This window comes from Tympanuchus pallidicinctus, unplaced genomic scaffold (assembly GCF_026119805.1).
Source record: "Tympanuchus pallidicinctus isolate F22 unplaced genomic scaffold, pur_lepc_1.0 scaffold1, whole genome shotgun sequence".
Taxonomy (NCBI): domain Eukaryota; kingdom Metazoa; phylum Chordata; class Aves; order Galliformes; family Phasianidae; genus Tympanuchus; species Tympanuchus pallidicinctus.
This window is the reverse complement of record NW_026294618.1, coordinates 27283768-27301955: the sequence shown is the minus strand read 5'-3', so window position 1 is coordinate 27301955 and position 18188 is coordinate 27283768. Positions and strand designations below refer to the sequence as shown.

Here is an 18188-nt window from a genome sequence, read left to right as displayed (position 1 = left end):
ATCATTTGCTGGCACTTTTCACGGACCTGCCCTGAAGAAAGCAAGATGATTAACATGGTCCCCGAATTCAATTAGCCATTCAATATGCTAATGTGAGGTCTGAAACCCACCCCAGCAGAACAATAAAAATGGTATCAACCCACGTTTTCTTTGTGCGGACAAGGAGAGAGGGAGAGGCAAAAAAATCATTCCTGCTTTTTTTCCTGAACTGCAATGGAAAGGGGAGGGAAATCATTACTACTGGAAAAAAGAGGTTGGTTTCAACTAAATCAAACCTATTATCTTTACATATGTTATGTTTAGAGAACACCAATTGGGTTTCTTTCTTCTTGTTTCCCCGTCTTCGTGTCCAGGGAGCAACTGCAGGACTCTGCTGCCAGCAGCAGCGTGTGCGCTGTCAATTCCTGTCAATATCACCTCAGGTCACTAAATGACTTGAAACCACAAAAATAATGGTGGAAGAAACAAAATTGGGAAACAATAATTTTCAATCACTGGGTTCACTCTTGTTTCACCTCTTGTGCCTCAATAACCCACCCTTATGAGTGGCTCTAAATACCAAGAGTCCTCATGCAAAAGCAATCTGTTATCCCAAGTCCACTCTCAGAATGCAGTTTGTGCCAGTCCACTTCAACATTGTACATCACTAGCTTTTGAGCACACAATAGATGTAACCCTTACCTGCTATTGTCTTCAGAACAGTATCCTCTAATATATAAAACAAACAGTAACTGAATGAAACAACTGAGAGAAAATCACAAATTCTTCAAGCCACTGTCTATTAGCTTTCCTCCACAATAGTGCCTTTTGGAGAGCCACATGATAAATCAATATCCACTTTGAAATATGTAGTTACATTCTATATTCTGAAGCACTATCTTCTGGATAAACTAACTAATTTATTTTATTAACTTTCTCTTATCTTGTGATGTAGTCAAGGCTAAATGAGATGCATTTATCTGTACTGATTAAATATTAAAGAACGATAGCTTAAGAGAAATTGGCATGTTTTTAAAACAAAAGGGTGGTATTATTCATTCTGAGAACAAGATTTCATATACTGAATTCACCCTATGCTGGAAAACACAATGCATCCAGTTAGCACTAAATCCTTGCAGGTGGTGTCCAATGCAAAGACTTAGACAAGACCTAATTATAAAAGGTAGACAACCACAGAGATCAGTTTAATTTAAAACAAAACAGCTGTTACAATTATAATTGTATTTAAATTAGTATTAATCATGGGCAGTCCACCATGTTTAGAGGGACTCATTCGGTTATTCAAGCTGTTCATGCAAACGTAAAATTCCATTCACACATTAGCTGACCAGTTTTCTGTACTACTATATTATCAGAAATTACAAATACACCTTGTATTCTGCAAAATTACTTGAACATTATTGAAAATTGGAATGGATTTTTCAAAAACACTGGAATGAAGAAAGTGGTCTAATTAAACTTAACAATAAGATATTCAGTGACACGTTAGGAGCAGAGGCAGGCTAATATTGACATTTCCTCCATTACAATCTTCATCTTCTTCTGTTTTTCTTTTTTTTCCTTTTTTTCTTTTTTTTTCTTCCCAGTAACATTATAATTCAAAAGGTAACAAATGAAAATTCAGTGATTAAATGATATAGCTCTATTTGTAACTAATGCAGTTGAAAAAAAAATCTGATTTATATATGTAGCCAGTTGAAAGGATGGCTGACAGAAACTGAGCATATTGTTACTAAGTCCATGAAGGAGATGGAATAATGAGTATGATCCAGTGGAAAAGTGTAACTGTAATTTTTTTCATGATGCTCATGCCTGCAGAACTGTAAGTGTGTGATTATTTACTCAGAGATGTTGAACATTTTGACCTGCTGATATAAAATCAGTACTTTTTTTAGGTATAAAGTAAATAAGGAGTGGAATTCAGATGAAATTTGAATGAAAATGGATTTTAAAAAGTTATACTATATTCATAAATCTCAATGCTACACTTTTTAGTCAAGTATTTCATCCATGATCATCTGTGCCTCTTGTAAAACAGACTTCCTGGTCTTGTCAGAATCGAATCCATATTTAGAAAATTCATTCCTTTTTGGCGTGACTTTCTTTGAATATACGTCTAGTGTTTGGGGTTATATGAATATGCAAACGGGCACCTATTATTCCTGTGGATCTTTCTTGTTATACAGAAAGCTATAAAGAAGTGACAGGTACTATTAACACATGTTCTATTTATATAAAGGAAAATTATCAAATTGAAAATAGGTAGCAAATATAGATGTAGATTCATGGCCATTATTGGCAATTTTGTACTTTTCCACAGAGTTGCGGATGATTTAATCAATCTGGCAGAATTCCCATGATATAAGCAGAGGAATTCCCAAGAAGCATATTCACCATTGCAGATCCTATGTCATTCTGCAGTTTAGGCAGATGTAATAGTGGAGAAAAAAAGGGAAACAAAAAAAACATCAAAGTATGTAAACCAGCCTCACACGTCCATGGCTAACATGGCATAATCTCTCCCCCCCCCCCCCAAAAAAAAAAAACCCTCAAAAATTTCTAGATAAGAATGTTCTTCTCAGAGAAGTCTTACAGTTAGAGAAATGCCAGTGTCTTTTCAAAACTCTGTCAGAGTTTAATGTAAACTTTGTAGTTCTGATTAGGAACTGGGTAGATACTGTGCAATAAAAATACTGGCCAAATGATGTACAGAAAAAAACATGCTGATTGAATGTGATACAGTAGAAGTAATGTCATTTTTACTGATTAATACTGCATTATGCAATACTGCATGGCATATATGATTCTCACTACTGTAAACAATGTTATGACTGTCTCAGATATTGAAAGGGAAATGCAACTTATAGGATATGAGCATTTTTTTAGAATAAAAGACCCAAATACTTCACAGCCATATCTGTCAATCTGACAAAGACTGCTGATCAACCCACATTTAATATGCTAGCAGCCATGCTTCCCTTATTCTGCAGTATTTTTCTTAGTCTCATGTCATGTTTTTTTTCTTATTATTCACATATTTTGTTAAAAATAGTAATATACATGTCTTACTAATTGCATTGTTCTGTCTACTTTAACATAGTTTTGACTGAAAATCAACTATGGCACCCCTGTTGAAACCATTCAGTAAAGCGCTTAACCAAATAATATACACCATCTATCTCAAGCAGTGTCTTGGGTTTTTGATCATGAAGAAATAGTACTTACTTTAGTAATTTACTTGATGATTTATATATGTTTAAAGTGGGATATTAAATCTGTCATACCATTAGATTAGATTACTTGAGAGGTTAAGATTGGAGGCAGCCTGGGCTGTAGTGACTGTGCCTTGGTGGAGTTTGTGATCTTGAAGAATGTGGACCTGGCAAAAAGCAGAGCTAGGACCATGTGCTTCAGGACAGCAAACTTACGGCTGCTCAAGGAACTGCTGAGTGGATCTCCTAGGAAACTGTCCTTAAGGGCATGGGCATAGAACAGAGCTGGCAGCTCTTTAAGGACACCCTTTAGAGCGCAACGGCTCTCCATCCTCCAGCAGAAGTTGAACAGAAGAGGCAGACAACCATCATGGCAATGCAAGGACCTGCAGCTTAAAATGAGAGAAAAGAGGGAAATGTACAGAAAGTAGAAGCAGGGTTGTGTATCCTGGGAGGAATACAGGGCTGTTGTCCATGTGAATAGAGATAGAATTAAGAAAGCAAAGGCGCGGATGGAGCTGAACTTGGTGAGGGATGTGAAAGATAACAAGAAGTGGTTCTATAGGTACATAGGCTGAAAGAGACAGGCCAAGAAGAGTGTTCCCCCTCTGATTAAAGGTAATGGGGAGCTGGCTTCCTCAGACATAGAAAAACCTGAGCTACTCAATGAGTGCTGTGCCTCAGTCTTCACAGGTGGTCAGGCTTCCTGTGTCTGCCAGGACCATGAGCCTCTAGGTGAGGGTGCGGGGAGTGGCTCCTGTCCCACTGTAACGGTGGAACAAGTCCAAATCCTGCTCATGAAATTGAACATGTATAAATCCATGGGGCTGGATGGGACCCTATCCATCCTAGGGTTCTGAAAGAGACAGCTGATGAGGTTGCCAAGCCACTCTACATCATATTTGAAAAATCACGACTGTGAAGTCCCTGGTGACTGGAAAAAGGTAAACATTACTCCTATTTTTAAGAAAGTGAGAAAGGAAGACCTGGGGAACTACGGGTGAGCTCCCGGTGAGCCTCACATCTGTGCGTGGAAAGATCATGGAGCAGAAGCTATGTTAAGGCACGTATGAGACAGAGGTGATTTGAGACAGCCAGCATGGCTTCATCATGGGCAGATCTTGCCTGACCAATCTGCTGGCCTTATATGATGGAGTGACAGCTTGAATGGTTGGGGAAGGGTGGTGGATGTCATTCTACTTGGACTTCTGCCTTTGACATTGTCCCTCACCACATCCTTCTCTCTAAACTGGAGAGGAATATATTTGAAGGATGGATTCTTATATGGATTAGGAATTGATTGGCTGGACACAGCCAAAGGATTGCGATCAGTGGTTCTGTGTCAGGGTGGAGGCTAATCACAAGTGGTGTCCCTCAGGGGTCAGTCTTGGGTGCTCTTTAACATATTCGTCAACAACATAGATGATAGCATACAGTGCACCCTCAGGAAGTTTGTGGATGACACCAAGCTGAGCAGTGCAGACAGTACATTGGAAAGAAGGGAAGCCATACAGAAGGACCTGGACAGGCTGGAGAAGTGGGCCCATGAAAACTTAATGAGGTGCTGCACTTGGGTTGGGGTAATCCCAGGTACTAATACAAACTCAGGGAAGACCTCCTTGAGAGCAGTCCTGCAGAGAAGGATTTGGGGGTCCTGGTGGACGAGAAGCTAGACATGAGCCAGCAGTGTGTGCTTGCAGCCCAGAAGGCCAACTGTTCTGGGCTGCATTAAAAAAGAGTTGGCCAGCAGGGAGATGGATGTGATTGTCCCCCTTACTCAGCTCTTGTGAGGCCCCATCTGAAGTACTACATCCAGGCCTGGGGTCCCCAGCATAAGAAGGACACAAAGCTCTTGGAGTGGGTGCAGAGGAAGGCCACTAAGATGATCAGAGAGCTGGAGCACCTCTCCTATGAGGAAAGGTTGAGGGAACTGGGCTTATTTAGCTTGGAGAAGAGCAGGTTCTGGAAAGACCTCACTGAGGCCATCCAGTACTTGAAGGGAGCATATAAACAGAAGGGGGAACAGCTGTTTACAAGGGTGGAGACTGACAGGACAAGGGGGGAATAGTTTTAAACTGAGACAGAGGAAATTTAGGTTAGATATTAGGAGGAAGTTTTTCACACAGAGGGTGGTGACACACTGGAACAGGTTGCCCAAGGTGGTTGTGGATGCCCAATCCCTGGAGGCATTCAAGGCCAAGCTGGATGTAGCTCTGGGCTGCCTGGCCTAGTGGCTGGCTGGCAACCCCGCACATTGCAGGGGGGTTGAAGCTGGATGATCATTGTGGTCCTTCTCAACCTCGGCCATTCTATGATTCCATTACTCTATGATTCCGGATAGAAAGCAGACTACATGAACATTAGGAAATTATAACATCAGCTCTCCTGAGGTAACCTTGATTCTCCCGACTTCTTCAGTGTGTGCATTACTGTACATTTTTTTTTCTATTTAAATTGGTGCTGTTTTTCCTTTAGGAAGAGATTTTGGTATTCCACTTCTATTACAATTGATGAATAGACAAATATGACAAACAATTATGAGAAGAAAGGAGAAAATGGGGACGATATTTTTTTTTTCACCTGGTAAATGATAGACAATACTCTTATGGCCCTTCTGAAAAGCAGATTATCATTATTGTGCTTGTTCAGATATGCAAGATGGTATATTAGTGAAGATAAAGTTCTTTCAAGACCTGTTTACTTCTTTACACCTGGACTTAAAACATCAGGGAAGCTATAGGAGAGTCGAACTGCAGGACTCTCTTTTCAAATTCAAATATGGACATGTGCATGTCCATATGTCTGAAGCATAACCTAACCCTTAGTATACATAATTTCTGCTGTGGTTTATCTTGTTCCTGCAGTAGTATATGGCAACATCTGGTTTATCTCCACAGTTGTTCCTAATGAATAGACAAACAAACCAACCCAAACACACTACCAACAACAAAAAAGATGAATGCAAACCCTTTGCATAATAATGCAACACATAAAAACTGTAGTTTACCAAACTGTTGTTTAGCCTGAAGTTGTTACTATAATTAACAATTTTTTTTTTTTACCCTATACAAGTTAGAAAAAAATAATGCATGAATTAATGGAAATGAAAAATAATAGAATGTACTAAAATAACTGTTTTATGACTACATGTCTAAAATATGAAAAGCGCCCCCAGAATTCTCTCTGAATTTGCAAGATATCAAAAGAAAAAACTAGGTGACGGATATTTTGCCGTTGAATTTCCAATCAAAACACTATAGGGAGTTCAATTACCAAAAGAACAAGGGCACCTTTCCAAGTAAGGTATTGAATTATTTATTTTTCCACAACAACATCTTTGCAATTGTAGGTGTGCTTTTTTTCTTTTTTTCTTTTCTCTTTTTTTTTCAAAGAAAGTGGAAATTCTTGAAAATTTTATTTTCACTTTTATTTTCATATATAAAAAAACAAATGCTATCTGATATTATTATTATTGTTGTTGTTGTTGTTATTGTTATTAGTGTTACTGTAAAATGAATGCGCATCTGGGCTGGAAATCAAGTTTTAGTCCAGTGTGATTAAAATTAGATGAGATACTAAGCCATAAAAAATACGTTTTACACGATAGCAGTTGTAGTTATTACATGGATTGTTACATTAACTTTCTAATAATCTCCAACACATAATAAGATCTAAGGGAAGAAAACAAAAATTCCTTTGGTTGTCAGTTTGACTACTAAACCAATGATTCATCCAAAGGAAAGATATGGAAGTGAGTATTAATGCTTGGATCAATATTTTATTTTTCTTTCTACACTTTCCATCCATGCAGTTTAGGGCATAATCTAGAGAAAAGTGCACATAAGCTGTACTGCCATCAATACTCTCCTTGACATTAGCATACTATAAGTGTTTCAAAGTGTAAAAGGAAAGGAAATTCTAAAAGAATATTGTGATGAAAATAGTATGAAATAAATACTAGGAGTTTCCTGCCTCCTACTGCATAGTTCTCTATAATGGTATTCCGAACTACCACTATAATGCAGACTTACAGCAGTTATGCACATTTTTATAAGATACTGGACAAAGCCATTTTACACTGTTTTTGTGTTTTTTGTAGTTGTCATTGTTTTTGCTTGTTTGTTTGTTTCTAGGAATATCATCAATGCTAATTTGAGCTAAAGCATTCTCCCTCTTTTCCCCAGATTGTATAGAAAATCTGATGAGATGAATGATAGTACATCCAAAAAAACAAGGGAAATGAATTTCTATCCATAGCTTCATCTCTAACTCTGTAGATGCCCTCTCAGATAAAGCACAGAAGTAAATACTGGGCATTCCTACTATGTACACGCTACCAAAGCATGCCCTTATCTGCTAAGGATTTATGAGAAGTATGACTTCTTTGCCAATGGACTCACAGGGTGAATGGAACAGGTGAGAAAATTTCCTTCCACAATATTGTATTTTGTATAAACTACAGGAAGCAACAGAGGGATGTGTCCTATTTTCATAAAAGCTATAAGAATTGAAGCATATTTATCAACTCTACTACAAATTTCATAGTAAATTGCTGTCTCCTTTCCTTTTTGTTGATGTTTCATTTACTCAGTGTCAATTGTTAGTTTAATTTTGTCTTTCATTTTAATACAATTTTGCTAAGTTCATTTATTATTGCAGGGAGATATAGTGGATGACCAAGACAAGAAAAATAATGTTACATTATGAAAGCATGTACTGTTTAACTCGGAATATATTTAGAGATAAGTCTCTTCATTTAAGTTGTAGTATGACAGATTTTGTCACTTGGGGCAAAAAAATCATGTAGACACTTGTTATGTTAAAATACATATTCTCAAAGTTTTCAGTATTGAGTGTAAAAACATTCTGGATATGAAGAAAATCTCTCAATTTTGACCATATTAATTTATAAGATAATATTATCAGGTATTTAGTAGCAAATATATATACATATATATTGTTCAACAAATGATTTTAGCTTTCATTTTCCCCCACATCAGTAGAGTCATTCATATTCATACGTTCAGATTATAAAAATATTAGTGTATATTTGTGGTGATGTAAGGAAACATTGCTATCTGGTAAATTTTCAATGATGAACCTGTAAGATCTTTCACACTACTATTATTCACAGGTATTCCAAGCAAAAAGGTACGTTGTGATCTGCATATTGCCAAGGGCTTGAAAACATGAGGGGCTCAGAAGTTTCTCCTGAAAATTAAGAATGTCAAATCCTAGATCAGTGTAGTAGCTATCTTTAATGTTTCTTAAAAATGAAAAGATTAGTAATAAAGTACAGATGTATAATTATTTCAAGATTCAAGGTCAGGTATGACCAACAGGGAGAGAAATAAATTTGAATACCAATGGCAGGGAAGTAGCATAGGCTCATCTTCCATCACTGTTACTATTACAATATCCTATATTATTCTAGATTGGATGACATGACAAAACTTAAAGCAGAACTTGTTTGCTCTGCACTGAGAGCAGTGACTTTCATCTATGGTCACTGAAATTGTGAAGGAACATCTGTATTAGCTCATTGTTCATAAGTCATTGGGGCCAGATGGTACCTGCACAGAGTGCTGTAGGAATTAACGGATGTTATAGTTCCATATCTCTCAGCAATTTAGCAAAAGGCTGTGGGAGTCTGGGGAGATCTCTGCTGACTGAAACTAACCAATATTAAAATGCATTTTAGAAATGGTGTTTCCAATATGCATTTGAGTTTGAGCCACTATACTGATCATATCTATACAGTGGCCTTTGGGTACCTGAAGGGGTCCTGCAGGAAAGCTGAGGAGGGACTTTTTACAAAGGCACATAGCAATAGGATGAGGGGAAATGGCTTTAAATGGGAAAAAGGTAGATTTAGACTAGATTTTACAAAGAAATTCTGTACTGGGGGGGTGGTGAGACACTGGAACAAGTTGTCCAGAGAGGCTGTGGATGCCCCCCCACCCTGAAAGCATTCAGGGCCAGGTTGGATGGGGTTTTGAGCAACCTGGTCTAATGGCAAGTGTCCCTGACTATAGCAGAGGGTTGGAACCCAAACCCTCCATGATTCTATGGATATTATACCTACCTATAAAAAAGGCATGAGAGAAGATCCAGGAAACTACAGACCTATCTGTAACTTTTCCAGTCCCTGGAAAAGTTATGGAGAAAATTATCCTTGGGGATTATTGAAAGGCACTTAAAAAAACATGGCTATTATCAGGCATACTCATTGTGGTTTCATCACAGGAAAGTCTTGTCTTAGTAATTTAATCTCCTTCTACAATAAAATCACCTGCTTAGTGGATGAAGGGAAGGCAGAGGAAGTAATCATGCTGGATTTCAGTAAGGCCTTTGATATTGTTTCTTACAGCATCTTTCTGGACAAATTGTTCGACAGTGAGATAAACAACTACACACTGTACTGGGTGATGAACTAGCTCAATGCTAGAACTCAAAGGTTTATAGTAAATGTAGCTACATCTGGCTGGTGGAAGGTCAGTAGCATAGTTCCCAAGGACTTAGTTTTAAGTCCTTTTCAACATTTTTATCAATGATTTGGATGCAGAAATTGAAGATATCATAGAATCATAGAATCCTTGGAGTTGGAAGGGACCCTGAAAGGCCATGAGGTTCAATTCCCTGCAATGAACAGGAACACCACAGATGTTCCTGTTGCCCAGGTTGCCCAGGGCCTGATCCAGCCTTGCCTTGAAAGTCTCCAGGGACAGGGCATCCACTACCTCTCTGGGCAATCTGTTCCAGTGCCTCACCACCCTCACTGTAGAATACTTCTTCCTTATATCTAACTTAAATCTACCCTCTTTGAGCTTGAAACCATTTCCCTTTGTTCTATCATCACAGACCCTGCTAAAGAGTTTGTCTCCTTCTTTCCTGTAGCTCCCCTTTAGATACTGAAAGGCCGCTATCAGGTCAACTCGGAGACTTGATCAGGCTGAACAGCCCCAGCTCTCTCAGCCTGACCTCGTAGGAGAGGTGTTCCATCCCTGGGATAATTTTGGTGGTCCTTTTCTGGACATTCTCCAACAGGTCCATGTCTCTGCTGTGCTGAGGGCTCCACATCTGGATGCAGTACTTGAGTAGGGTCTCATGGCACAGAGCAGAGGGGCAAAATCCCCTCCCTTGCCCTGCTGACCAAATGCTGAGTGCTGAATCTGGGACAAATCATACCTCACCATCTGGTGTCTGTCTATGATGGAGTGACAGAATTGGTGGACAAAGGAAGGGCAACTGATATCATCTAATAAGGCCTTTGCCATGGTCCCTCACCACATCCTTATATCTAAATCAAAAGAGGGGTAGCCCACAGTGAGAGGGAGATGATCTACTTGGACCCTGTAAAGCCCCATTTGGAGTATGGGATCCAGGCCTGGGGTCTCGTGCACAAGAAATGCGGAGCTGTTGGAGTGGGTCCACAGGAAGAACAAAAAGATGACCAGAGGACTGGAACACTGCTCCTATGAAGCTCCTATGAGAGAGTTGAACTTGATTAGCTTTGTGAGGAGAAGGCTTCAGGGGACTTTACTGTGGCCTCCCAGTACTTGAAAGGAGTTTATGAACAGGAGGGAGGCTTTTTACATGGGTAGATAGTGATAGGACAAAGGGAATGGATTTAAACTGGAAGAGGGAAGATGTTAGGTGAAAGTTTTTTATTCAGATAGTGGTGAGGCACTGGAACAGTTAGCTCAGATGAACTGTGGGTTTCCTATCCCTGGAAGGATTAAAGGCAAAGCTGGATGGGGTCATGGGCAGGCTGATACAGTGTGTTCCAATCCTGCCCTTGACAGAGGGGATGAAACTAGGTGATCTCTACAGTCACTTCCAACCCAAGCAACTTGATTCAATTCTGTCCTGTCCTATCCTCTCCTCTTGTCTGCTCTCCTCTGGCAATGTTTTGAATTAGGCTCCAGAGATGCCAACCATAATATAGGAATAAAATTAAGCCATATAAAGAGAATATCAGGAGAGACACGTTAAGTGGTCAGACACTGGAATGATGTTCATAATGATGATGCAGACAAGAGCTTTTGGAGCTAGGTATGTACATGCTACTTTTCAAAAGCTTAAAGACAGTTTCATTTCAAAATGCCCAGTGGAGTCTCTGTTTTACATTGCAATTCAGTGGTTTCAGTTTCCTTCTCTACCAGAGGATTTTGAATTGATATTTTGCAGCAGATAGCCTAACCACCAGACTACTGTGTATTCTGGTCAGGGAGTACCCTGACTCCTGTTGAGGCAGGTGCTCAATAAACAGAACTATGCACAGGGCTCAGAGGTCAACCAAAGCATGGGCTTTGTGTCTGTACTTCAGGAAAACAGAGTTTGGAATCTACATTTGAGCTCCTGCTCCACTTCATCTTAATTATTCAGGAGTCTGAACATTAAAACAACAGCATTACAAGCTCCCTGACGATCCTCAGGTTTATACATTAATTTTTTTTTTAATGCACTTCAAAAAAATGCTGAATTTAAGCCAAGAAAATAGTTTAAAATGTTATAGAATACACAAGGAATAAAAAATAAAATGGACAATTTACTCTATTGACATCAGGATGTCAGCAGCATGTTTGCTTCTTAATCCAGATGATACTCTGCAACATTTTCTAAACATTCAGTTTATAGAGTTCTGTTTTCCATGTATGTTGGGACCCAAGTTATGTCCTTTGCCTTGTGTATGACACTTGGCTTTTACAAACAATCTTGTTTTGTAAGTCCTCCTCAGGAGTTTCAACAGATCTAATATATTTTTCCTCAAATTAATTATTATTTGGGAGATAATCTCACCATTCCTCTTAATTAAAATAAGTACTTCTTTTTTTTTTTTTTTTTTTTTTTTTTTTTTTTTATTATTCCTTGGAGAAGTCTCTTTGTTAGATCAGATGTTATCTTGTGTACCTGACTGGCCAACTAACAACTCTTGTTTCAATAAGAGTAATGCTAATCTCCTTATTCTGTCCCTGGTGAATCAGTGTGCACCCTGAATGAACCTTCATCACATCTTTTATTGGTTATCAGTCTGAACATTAAAAATACACTTGATACAAATATCTCAATAGGAGAAATGCATATAGGTTGCTGTTGGCTCTTAACTGGTACCAAACACATACTAATTAACCAATTTTAAGCGACAAAGAATTTATAGTGATGATGCTCAATATCTTCAGTAAGATAGCCTTTCTTCATTGAAAACCTTAACTTTGGCCCTGTAAAATTGTAGTCTTCTCTTCATACAGTCAGTGTTTAGCTTTAATGTAAAGAGCAGGAATAATGATGAACAAAGGTAGTATGAGAAGCTTCCTTATTTCAAAATGCCCCACAGCTTGGAGATTAGGTCATTCCTTCTGAAAGGTTCCCAATCTTGCAAGCAGAAATGCGACATGAGTTAAGTCTCTTCTAACTTGTGTGAATAATTGAACAAAAGAACTACGGTGTAGGTTTTTGTTTGTTTGTTTGTTTATTTGCTTCATTGGGTTTCTGTTTGATGTAACACCCAAGTTACTGCTAAGTCAAGGCCACTGTGAAGAATGGCAGAGAGATGACTTGTTTATGTAACCTACTGAAAGGTAATGTAGGGCTCTTCAGAGCACACTTGAATGAAGACTTGGTGAACAAAAACTTTAAGAGTCATAAAATCCTGTGGGTTTAGAATTTTGCATATTTATGTGGTGAATGGAAAGGAGGTCTGATAAAGCCCATTAAAGATTGAGGTACCTGCAGTGGAAGGTAAATATCTAATGTAACACCTGAGGCTTTATTAAAATGGTAATGCAACAAATTGTTGCAAGAAGTTCAAGTGTGGTAACTTTGTACATGCGTGACAGTAAATGTAACATAAAATATCTAAACACATATCTTTCCTAGAGTGTTTTTCAAAAATATGATTAAAAGCATTGTTAAAGTTGACATATGTAGGTTTGCATTACATCTCTGTAAATCACAGGGTTAATTCCTATGACAATACAAAGAGTCATGCATCTTTTTTTTTTAAACTATATCTATCTATCTATCTATTTATTTATTTATTAAGATGCGGGACAACTACTGTGATTACAGAGTAAAGTAAGTTCAAGTACCAAATTAGAAAATTGAGGTTTTGTTTTTAAAAGAAAGAGGAGATTTTACAATAATCTCCTTAGTGTATCTTGAATTTTGTGAACTGGACTTAGCGCAGTTACTGTCGTCTGTCAATAAATCTTATTACCTTAGGACGTAATAATGTGGCTTCCAGACTCAAAACATTTTGAGTGCAGGTACTTTGCCATGCCTTTGCGTGAGCTATTGCTCATCTAAATCTTCCTAAGTTGATGTGTTCAATGAAAAACTGTCCGCTACTGAAAAATTACAGCAAAACTTCTGCACTCGCAGAAAACAGATACATACAGTGGCTTGCTTTTAGAATTTCCTACACCAATTGGTGTCATTTCTATACTAAGAGAATAAAATGCAATTAGTAAACAGAAAATAGTGTCAACTAACACACTTTTTAGCAGTGCTTCACATCTATTTACTGGTAGTATTACCTAAAATAAAGTCAGCAGATACTGGTAATCACTGAAGATAACTGTGGTTTGGTGGTTTGTTGTGTTTTTTTTTTTTTTTTTTTTTTTGTGTGTGTGTGTGTGTGCGTATGTTTTTGTTTGTTTGCTTTTGTTTTTGATGATTGTTATTGTTTTTTTTTTCATAGGATTTACTAGCAGAGAAGCCAGAAGGAAGTGTGAATCACGCAGCAACACAGCACATGACATCAGATGCTTAAGTTCCCCATAGCACTCAGAAGTGCTGAAAAAAGAATGAGGGTCTGTACCATGCCATGTATAAACACCGAAAATTATTTATCAGGGATTATGCTAAATAGTATAATGCTATGTATTGCAGAGTAGGCCACTGTGGTGTGTGGTATATCTGGTACACCTACACTGGAAAAGACAAATACATTTGTAACAAACATACTGAGCCCTGGAGGACACCACTTGTGACCGGCAGCCACCTGGATTTAACTCCATTGACCACAACTCTTTGGGCCTGGCCATTCAGCCAGTGTTTCACCTGGTGGAGTGTACACCCATCCAAACATGGGCAGCCAGCTTCCAATGAGGATGTTGTACAGGACACTGTCAAAGGCTTTACTGAAGCTCAGGTAAATCACATCGACAGCCTTACCTTCACCCACTAAGCAGGTCACCTTGTCATAGAATGAAATCAGATTTGTCAAACAGAATCTACCTTTGGAAACCCATGCTGACTGGGCCTGATCCCCTGGTTGACCTTTAACTGGTGGCTCACAAAATTATCTGTTCCATAACCTTCCCTAGCACTGACACTTTATGCTCTGCAAAAGCAGGGGGTGTTATAATGTCTTTTTCTTCTACGTGCTGTTGAATATGATGCACTCCTTAGCCTTTGGGTATGATAGAAAAGGATGGGAGAGGTGTCCCAAAATTAATAATGTTAATATAATAATATTCAGCTATCATTACATATCACCTTGCAGCTTAAAGCCTTAAAACAGAGATGGACTGCACCATCCTGAATCTTGATATGAGTTGGAAGAAAGGTAAGATGTCCCTAGGATTCAAAGCCAAAATGAATGCCAGAAGGTAAATTTTTTCTAGGCCCAAAAGAAAATGCTATATTTATTTTATTCTGTCTCTGAAAAGAGGGCTCATATCATATTTTGTTGCTTATAACTTTGTATCACATACACTACTGAAAATATATGTATCTAAAAACATACATAGGAATATAAAATCATAGAATATCCCAAATTGGAAGGGACTCATAAGGATCACCGAGTCCAACTCCTGGCTCCACAAAGCACTGCCCAAAATCAAACTCTATGAGAATGTTGTCCAAAGACTCCCAGAATTCCCATGGGAGCCACGACTACAGCCCGGGGGAGATTGTTCCATGCCCTTTGCTTTCCGGTGAAGAACCTTTTTCCCATATCCAGTGTGAACCAGCTTCATGCCGTTAACTTAATTCAGCTAATACTGCAGTTTCAGGATAATGACATGAAAGGCATACAGCAAGTGTTCCGTCTGTGTGTCTGCAATTCGTTGTATAAATGGGGCATGCGTAAGCTGAAAATTCCACATTTGAAATGCCATTCTTTTCACTCAGACACACTGCTACAAGCAGAAACTGTAATAGCATCTTTTTACATGTTGAAGTAATTTACATTCTGTTATGTTCTCACACTACACAATGTTTTAGAAGTGTAATAAATAAAGAATAAGATTAATTTAGATTACATTACTCAATCTGAGTTATATACAGACTCCTTAGTACCTGAAGCTTATTAGCTAGAATGTATCTCCTAGTGAAGACACAATGATGGAGAAGAGGAGGCTCAGGGGAGACCTCATTGCACTCTGCAACTTCCTGAAGGGAGGTTGTGGTGAAGAGGGTTTGGCATCTTCTCCCAGGCAGCAAACATAACCCAGGGAAATGGCCGCAAGTTGTACTAGAGGAGGTTTAGGTTAGATATGAGGAAAAACTTTTTCTCTCAGAGGGTGGTCAGGCACTGGAATGGCTGCCCAGAGAGGTGGTGGAGTCGCCGTCCCTGGCAGTGTTCAAGAGGCATCTGGATGAGGAGCTGTGAGATATGGCTTAGTGCTTGTGGTGATGAGAAGGCGGTTGGACTAGATGATCTTATAGGTTGTTTCCAACCTTGCGATTGTATGATTCTATGGGTACGATTGCAAGTGCATATAGATGTTCCAGGGAATGTCAAGAATCAACTTCGTGTCAGGGCATGATGTATATTGATTGGACCTGTCAGCTTCAATGAAATACCTTCCGTGTAACTCACATAAGAACCTGGCACTATATTTTGATCTCTCAGACAGCTAAATGATATGTAAAATTACATGTAAGCAAACATCTTTTTATTGACAATGCATCAGAGAAAACGTGTATTTTAATTCATATCATGTCAAGCTTTTGATGTGTTCTTCAGTTATCTTAATTTGTGGCAGGGATTTAGAAATAGCAAAACAAAAAATATGATTTTGCCACTCTAAAAAAGTTCGTAGTATATCCACATTTTGAATGCAGTAAGCAGTTCTGATCTCTTCCTTAACTCAAACAGATGTAGTAGAAGTAGGAAAAATACAAGGGGAAGGGATGAGGTGACAAAAGGTACATCACAGCCTTCACAAGGTACCTTTCAGTCTCGGTAAGGGGTGGTCAAGGGAAATCTGATAAGGATCTATAAGAGTGTCATGGTGAAAATCAACAAGAAATGATTGCTAGATTTTCCTTGCAACACAAGACCAAAGAGTATTATAAGAAATTATTAGGCTGTACAAAACAAAGAATAGGTCTTTTTTTCACAAGGGGTGTAGTTAAACTGTGAAAATGATTGCCTTAGGAGCTTATAAATAACTGAAGATTATGTGAACTAAAAGAGTGATTAGATAAATTAAGAGTAAAAAGAAAGTCTTAAAAGACTACAGCACACCAAGGTAAAAATCTGGCTGTACATCACAGAGCTGCTGGAATTCGGAAAGCATGCCGGGGGAATTTACACTAAATAAGTTGCTTGCTTTTAAGAAGTCTTCTAGGCATTTGTTAAAAGCCACTGTGGCAGACAGGATGCTGGGGCTAGACTAATCTTTCATCTGTTCAGCTCAGCTTGTATCTAAACTATTATTCCTGGTTTAAAGGTTTTGCTTTCAATATAAACACATCTCATCTTGCTGTGGATATTGCATATGCATATTAAATCTACAACATACTGCTGAGACAACAATATCTTCACTGAGCTTCAGTAATGTTGAAGTACTATGACATCCTGAATTTACAAACTGAATTTCTTGGCACCATATAGGTGGATATTGAGCCATTAATTTTTTATTACCTTGCATTAACGGTTTATCAAAGAATAAGAGGAAAAATGTCTTATTTCTTTGATTTTATAGAGTAGAACTGGGATTGCATAAGCCTGCTTGTACCCTAAAAGATTTCATAGTATTCTACTGAGATGGGTAGAATTATACACAATTATAGACACAGAAAACAGGTTCTGCTAAGTGATATATGTTATTGTATCTCAATTGATTTCAATACACATAATCAGGTCTATGTTTGGATTTATGATGGCTTCACACTTTTTATTCTATGCATGATTTTGAGTGTTCAGCATTTATAAAAATATTTATTTCTTTTCTTCACTAAGTTTCTTTCCCCATATAAAATTACACCTTCTAAGCTGTAAAATGGTCAAATATTAATCTCAAGCAAGTAACATCTATTCTGTATTTAAAAATGTCACTGCTTTTAAGTCCAATACCTAGTAGTCCTGTAGGGCTTGAGGCAATAACTTGTGAAGGAAAAAATTCTCAGCTTTCCAATTGGAAACACAGATCCTTGCTTCTAAGCCTGCAGGGCTGTCAGCCATCAAAGTATGAAGTCATGACATTTTAAAGAAAATGTATGGAGAAATTATTTTTATAGGAACAGAAAACCATTTATAGCTTAGTTTAGAAAGTTTTTATTACTCTTTTATTTTGCCCTATGCTTTCAATAACTAAGATATCTGGTTTTACAGGTGGATGCATATGAAAACAGTACTAGTAAAATCTTTTAAATTGTCTAACTCTTTCTAAAGGTTAGAAGATAGAATTCATGAAAAGGTGTTAAGATTCATAGAAGACTGAGGATTCAAACACTCAAGGTCAGTAAATACAGAATGAAGGCTTCAGCTGCAGCTTTTATGGTTGTGTAAGATATCTCACATTAAAATTAATTAAAATGACTGTGGCATAAGTTGAACTAAGCCATCCTTCTTTTTAAATGATATGTTAATTAGTAGGTAGTACAATAAAAATTGAAATTTCTTACAGAATCCTAAAAAAGTTATACATCACGTAAATACATAAATTCTTGAGATTTTTTAAAAAAGTCTTCTTTGGAAAAAATATTAGTTCAATTGCTTTAAAACAGCAAAAAAATTGC

General features: G+C 37.9%; 1 protein-coding gene across 9 annotated transcripts in view; it reads right to left on the bottom strand.

Moving 5' to 3' along the window:
* Nucleotides 1-18188, bottom strand: part of ADGRB3 (adhesion G protein-coupled receptor B3) — a 458265-nt gene that overhangs the window by 105629 nt on the left and 334448 nt on the right. The window lies entirely within an intron of this gene.